Raw genomic sequence first — 6,252 nt, 5'->3', positions numbered from 1 at the left:
TCGTTCCATCATAGTTATGGAGCCCTTGTGGCTCAGTGGAGGGTGCTTGCCTAGCATTCGTGGGGCCTGGATTGGATCCCCCACACTGCCAAAAAATTCACCACCAAGAAAGCCCTTCCAGAGTTCTGTCTGTGAGTGGGAACTCTGGTATCAGCAGCCCCTCCTAGGTCCCTGCCTGCAAGGGCAGGGTGTAAAGGGGACACTGGCTCAGTGGGTGAAGGTGGGTGACCTGTTGGGTGGACAGACAGGGTGACTTGGGGGATCTCCAGGAGCTGGCCTTGGGGAGGAGGGGACATGTCCCATAATGGGGCCTTTTTTGAGTCTGCAGGGAGAAGAGGTTGCAGATGGGGGCGATCAGCTGGGCTTGAGGAGAAGGGAGGAGGCGGGGCCGAATGTGGGTGGGGCTGGAGTAACATCTGTATCTCTTGGCCCGGCAGGGTCAGCAGTTCTCAGAGTGGACTGATCCTGCTTTGCTTTTGTTTTTTTGGTGTTCATTTTTTTTTTTTTTTTTTGAGACAGGCCTGCTATATAGTTCAGGTTGGCCTTGAGTTTAGAGTGATCCTCTTGCCTCTTGCACCTTCCACACAGCCCAAGGCTTCCAAGAGGCTGCAGCAAGAAAGGCACTAGAGATGGTCCAGAGCCCAGCATGGTGCAACACACGTCTGATCCCAGCACTCGGGAGCCTGAGGTAGGAGGATCACAGCCAGTTTGAGGCCAGTCTGAGCTACATAGCAAGTCCAAGGCCAGCCTGAACTACACAGTGAGACTGTCTTAAAAAACCCAGGCTGGGATGTCATCCAGTGGCACCACACCTACCTGACAAGGGCAAGGTCCTGAGTTCAATGCCTGGTACTGGAAAAACAAAAACCCAAAAAAGTGGGATTCACACTTTGCAAATCATCCTCTTTGGCCCTAAACAGCCTGGCCCACACCCTCCAGTTTATGGCCTCCAGGGGACTCTACCAGGCAGTAGTAGATGTGACACCCGGACCACCGCTTCCTCAAAGTCAAAGCGCTTGTGCCTGTCACCTCTGTGATTTCTTGCCACACCCTGGTAGGACTGGCCGCTGTTCCGCCCGCTACACAGATGAGGAACCTGAGCCCCAGAAAAGGGAAAGCAGCTGCCAATGATCAGGCGACCAAAACAGGATCTCAAAACCAGGCCCTCCGATTCTAGCCCTCTTTCTGCTACCTCGGAAGGGAAGGAGGCTGTCACACTCGGGGCTGAGCAGCAGGAGACGGTGTCTCCCTTCATGGGAGGGACAGGAACAGATGCTACCGGATCCCCAAGATCAGCCTCCTTAGAACCTGTGTGGGGCCGGGGATGTAGCTCAGTGGTGCTGCTGCCTGCCTGGAAAGTGTGAGGTCCCGAGTTCGATCCCCGGTACCAAAAAAAACCCAAACCAAAACCAAAACAAACCTGCAGGATCTGAGAACATAATCTCAGCTCCCAGAGGTTGAGGCGCAGGGCAGGTATCTCAGATATTGTTGTGCAAGGCAGAATTGCTACTGAAGGAGGAGCCTGAACGCTGCTGGGCGCTGGGCACGGAGCAGTGGACTAATCGGGATTCCATGCCCCGCCCCGCCCCGCCCCGCCGGGTTCCATCCAGCAGGAAAGGCGCGCTGTGGCTTGTGTTACAGAGACAGGGCGTGCTTGTGTTTTCCAGAGTGCATCTGGCTTTAAACTTGCTCAGCCCCACTCCAGCGGCAGTGTCTGGCCAGGAGACGGGACAGAGGGCCCTGCCTCTGGGTGCCTGAGGATTCTGGGAGACGTGCCCTGCCGGTCCTGTGTTCTCGGGCCCTGTGGCCTTTGCCTCTGCCTGTCAGGGATTTTAAGGCCGACCCAGACCTCTGGGTGGAGAGAGAGGATAAAATTACACTTCTGTTTGGTTTTTACATTTTTTAACTTTTTGGCAGTACTGGGGATTGAACCCATGATGCTTGGCACATGCTCCACTGCTGAGCTTTTCCCAGCCCTTTTTAGTTTTTTATTTTGAGGTAGAACCTTGCTAAGTTGCCCGGTCTGGTCTGGAACTTGGAATCTCCTGCCTCAGCCTTCCCAGTAGCTGGTGTTACACACATGTGCCAAAAAGCCTGGATTTTTTTTGTGTTTTGTGTTTTGAGGGACGGGGGAGGGGAGGGGAGACAACAGCTGAAGTTCTGGAGGGACCCACGCTGCTGCGTTGCAGGAGCAGTGACTCCCATGGGAACTTTAGGGGACAGTCCCTGCTGCCATGGGTTTGGAGCTGCCAGTGGACACTGGCTGTTTTTCTTTTCTGGCCCAGACCCTCCTCCTTCCTCTTCCTCCTCCTCCTCTTCTTCTTTTTTGGTTGTTCAAGACAGTCTCACTATAGCCCAGGCTGGCCTTGGAATTGTGGTGATCCTCCTGCCTCAGCCTCCAGAACACTGGATTACAGGTGTGCCCCATGCCTGGCTCGGATCCTTCCTCCTCCTGGCCAGGAAGGGCCCTTTAAAATCATCTGGCCCACCGCATTGTCCACTTCATGCTGAAGTCCAGAGAGCTCACGCCCAGGGTCTCAGAGCTATGGAAATGGATGCGACGCAGGGGCCCCTGACCCCAGCACGAGGGCTTCTCTTCTTCTGTCCCTTCCGTCCCTGGGACAGACAGACCTGGACAGCTAAGACTCGGTCAGGGAAGGAGTGAGCGGGCTGGGTGGAGCGCAGAGGTTATAATTTTGAAGGCTAAGTAAACAAACAGGCGTTCCATGAGAAGAGGGGGCCTGTTGGGGACAGCCTGGCCGGGCACACAGCGAGGGGCTATGAGCCACTAAAAATAGCCCACGCCACACTCCTCCCGCCCCAATCCCATATTTAAGGCTGCCAGGAAATGGGGAGGAAGAGGAAGGGACTGGCGGGGCCATCGGCACTGTGCTGTAACTTTGACGGATGCCTCAGTTTCCTCATTTCTAAAGTGACGGTGAGCTGGACCCTCCAGGTGGATGTGCCCTTTCTTTCTGGGGCCAGCTGGTGTCTCAGAAGCCCGCCTGCTCTTTCCTTTTTTTTTTGAGCCAGTGTCTCACTATGTAGTTCAGGCTCACCTTGAACTCACTCCGTATCCCACGTTAGTCTCAAACTTGGGGTGATCCTCCTGCCTCAGCCTCCTGAATGTTAGGAGTACGGGTGTGCACTACCTGGAAGGGGTACAAACTCTTCATTTCTTTCTGCTGGGAGGCAGGGCCCCTAGCACAGGGCTTCCTTTCTCAGCGACTAGGGATCTACTTGGCTGCAGAGGCCAAACTGTGGGCTTAGCTTTCCCATTTCCTGTTGAGACCCTGGCGGGATCTTGCCTGGCCTGGACCCTCTCCCCCTGGCAAGGCCCCGCAGACTTCCTGTGCAATTAGGGGCCCGCCCCCCGGTGTTCCGCCCTCCTTCCTGCAGCCTCTGGATGGCCTCTGGGAGTCCAGCTCTGGAGGGGAGGCCATCTAGTCTCAGACCCCTGTGGTCTTGGCTGACTCCTGCCTCTGCTCTGGGCCTCAGTTTCCCCTGTGCGTCAATGGAGGGGTTGGGTGAGAGCCTTCGGGAGTGCAGTGACCTTACTAGTTCTACTGTGACTTGCTTCAGGCCCTCCTGTATCTTCAGGGTCAAGTTCTAGACCCTAAATGGTTTTGGAGGACTCAGAGGTTTTGGAGGCCAGGAACACTCTTGCCTTGGTCCCAGCCTGGCAGGCTGGGTGGGGGTCCCTGGGCTGCCCCGCTGTGGGTCTTCCGTGGTTGTCATTTTGTTTGTTTGTTGTTGTTACTGGGGATCAAACTCAGGACCTTACATTTGTGAGGCAGGCAAGGTGCCACTGAGCTACCCAGCCCTGTTTGTTTATTTTTTGAGACAGGGTCTCTTATACAGTTCAGCTTGGGCTTGAACTCCCTGAGAAGCCCAGGTTCACCTCAGACTCAAGGCGATTCTCCTGCCTCAGCCTCCTGAATGCTGGGATCACAGGTGTGAGCCACCAGGGTTGGGATCCTAATTCTCATCAGTATGCATGCCTGTGGGCTCGGGGCTCATCAGAGGTGGGCAGTAGAGGTGAGAGTTTGGTCCACCAGCTGCTGCCAAGTGCCCCGAGGCCGGTGACTAGCTGCCTATGCCTTAGTTTCATGAGCTGTAAATGGGAATGGTGATGATTATAATCATTGGGCTGTAAAGGTTATTACATGATGTGTGTAGAGCACATGAAATGTTCCAGAGTAGATAACTACTCTGAGTATTATTCATGCAATTGTTTTTTTCCTTTTCCCTCTTTGGCAGTACCAGGCATTGAACCCAGGGCGTTTGCATGGAACTACATCCCCAGCTTTTTATTTATTTAATTTTAAAATTTTGAGGCAGGATCTAAGTTTCCTACTGTGTTCAAGCTTGTGACCCTCCTGCCTCAGCCTCCCAGAGTGCTGGCATTACAGGCATGTGTTATCATGCCCAGCTTCCAGTGAATTTCTGTAATCCCCTAAAGGTGGATGAATGAATCAATACCATTGCAAGGTCCTATGTCCTCGAAGCATGGAGACCCCAAAGCGGACAGAATGAAGGACCTAGTAGGTGAGGATCTGGGGAGGCTGAGGCAGGAGGGACTTCCCCTGTGCCAGAGGTGGGAGGAGCGTAGTGATCGCGCGCGCGTGCGTGTGTGTGTATGTGTGTGTGTGTGTGGCACTCAGCGTCCTTCTGTCCCACGTGTATGCTCCAGGTGACTCACAGGCTGGGGCCCTTTGTTCTTACCGTTGAGGGAGAGGCTGGACAGGCTGGCTTCTCTGGGTACCTGGTCCTTGTTCCCAGCTGAGTGCCCATGTGACAGGTAGCGGTGGGACCCCGGGCTCTGGCCATGGCGCCCTGTTGACTCTGAGAGCCCTCTGTGCCTGGTGCCTTGGACCAGCTGTGTCCCGTGGTCTCCCCTCAGTGTGTGTGATTTGCTCTCCTGCCATAGATGAAGGTCGTGGTGGCCCCAGGTCATGGGGGGAGAGGCTGCAGCACCTCCCTTGTGCGTGGGACTTGGTAGCTGCATTTCTTGTTCTTCTGCCTTCCTTTTCCTTTTGTATTCCCCCCAGTATTAGGAATCAAACCCAAGGCCTCTTATGTGCTAGGCAAGTGTTCTACCACTGGGCCACACCATCAGCCCTTTTTATTTTAGTCTGGGACAAGGTCCTATTTTGTGGCCCAGGCTGGCCTTGAATTTAGGATTCTCCTGCCTCAGCTTCCCGTGTAGCTAGGATGGCAGGCGTGCACCACCACGTCCCTTTGAGGGGCAGGGTCTAAGCATCCCTCCCCACGGGGACTTGGGAGCACAGCAGTGTGCCAGCCTAGGGGAGTGGCCACAGACCTGGGCCTTCTCACTCCCTGCCCCCCGGGGTAGGGAGGGGACAGAGGAGGTGACAGGATCTACCCTGCTCTAGTTTCCCTCCCTGCAGGTGCCATATCATTTGACAGGATTCCACTCGAGCAGGAAGAGGAAACTGAGGTGAGCTTAGGTGACAGCTTCAGATGGCATAACAGGGGCGGTGACCCCCCCCCCCCGCTGCTGATGGGTGGCCTTGGGCTCAGCTGTCCGCTTCCCTACCAGGCCCTGTGCAGCAAGGGCTCTGGCTGCTGGGCCGCACTGGGACTGGAGAGCCCTTTCTCACCCTGCCCCAGGGGCTAGGGTGGGTCTGTTTCCCAGCCCGAGTTCACCTTTCTAGGAAACTCCCGTTATCCTCCTGTGTTTTAGGATTCCCGGGAGACTGAGCTGTGGCACTCTGGTGTGATCTCACACAGTCAGGGGACAAATATTAGATGCTGTGTGCTGGGGATATGTCACGAAGGAGACACAAACAGGAATCCTGTCCTTGTGGGGCAAATGGACAGGAAACAAAGGTTAAAACCAAGTGTGCTAATGACTAACTGGCTTGTGCCCTGAATAGAAAGCTGGTGACAACTAGGGACAGTGGCTTTCCTTGCCTTAGGCTGACAGGTGGAACTCAGGAACGGTTTGATCAAGGCTGAATGTTGTGGTGGGAAAGGACGCTGTTTTATGTCATAGTTGGAGGGTGTCAGGGCCTTGAGGGTCTAGCACCATGGTGTACAGTCACGAGGGGAAGCCTGGGCCATCCAGCAGCAGTCAGGTACTGGTAGTCCCGTCTCACCACCTCATTTCACTGACAAGCCTGTCCCTGTGTCTGTGACTGAGCAGCATCCCCTGTGAAGCACCAGTGGGGGCCATGCAGGTTCCTGGACCAGAGGACAGAAGGCTGGCAGGGCCCCCTTGTTAACTTC

This window comes from Fukomys damarensis, unplaced genomic scaffold (assembly GCF_012274545.1).
Source record: "Fukomys damarensis isolate Sample0158 unplaced genomic scaffold, DMR_v1.0_HiC HiC_scaffold_36, whole genome shotgun sequence".
NCBI classification, from domain to species: Eukaryota; Metazoa; Chordata; class Mammalia; order Rodentia; family Bathyergidae; genus Fukomys; species Fukomys damarensis.
This window is presented reverse-complemented; position numbering follows the sequence as displayed.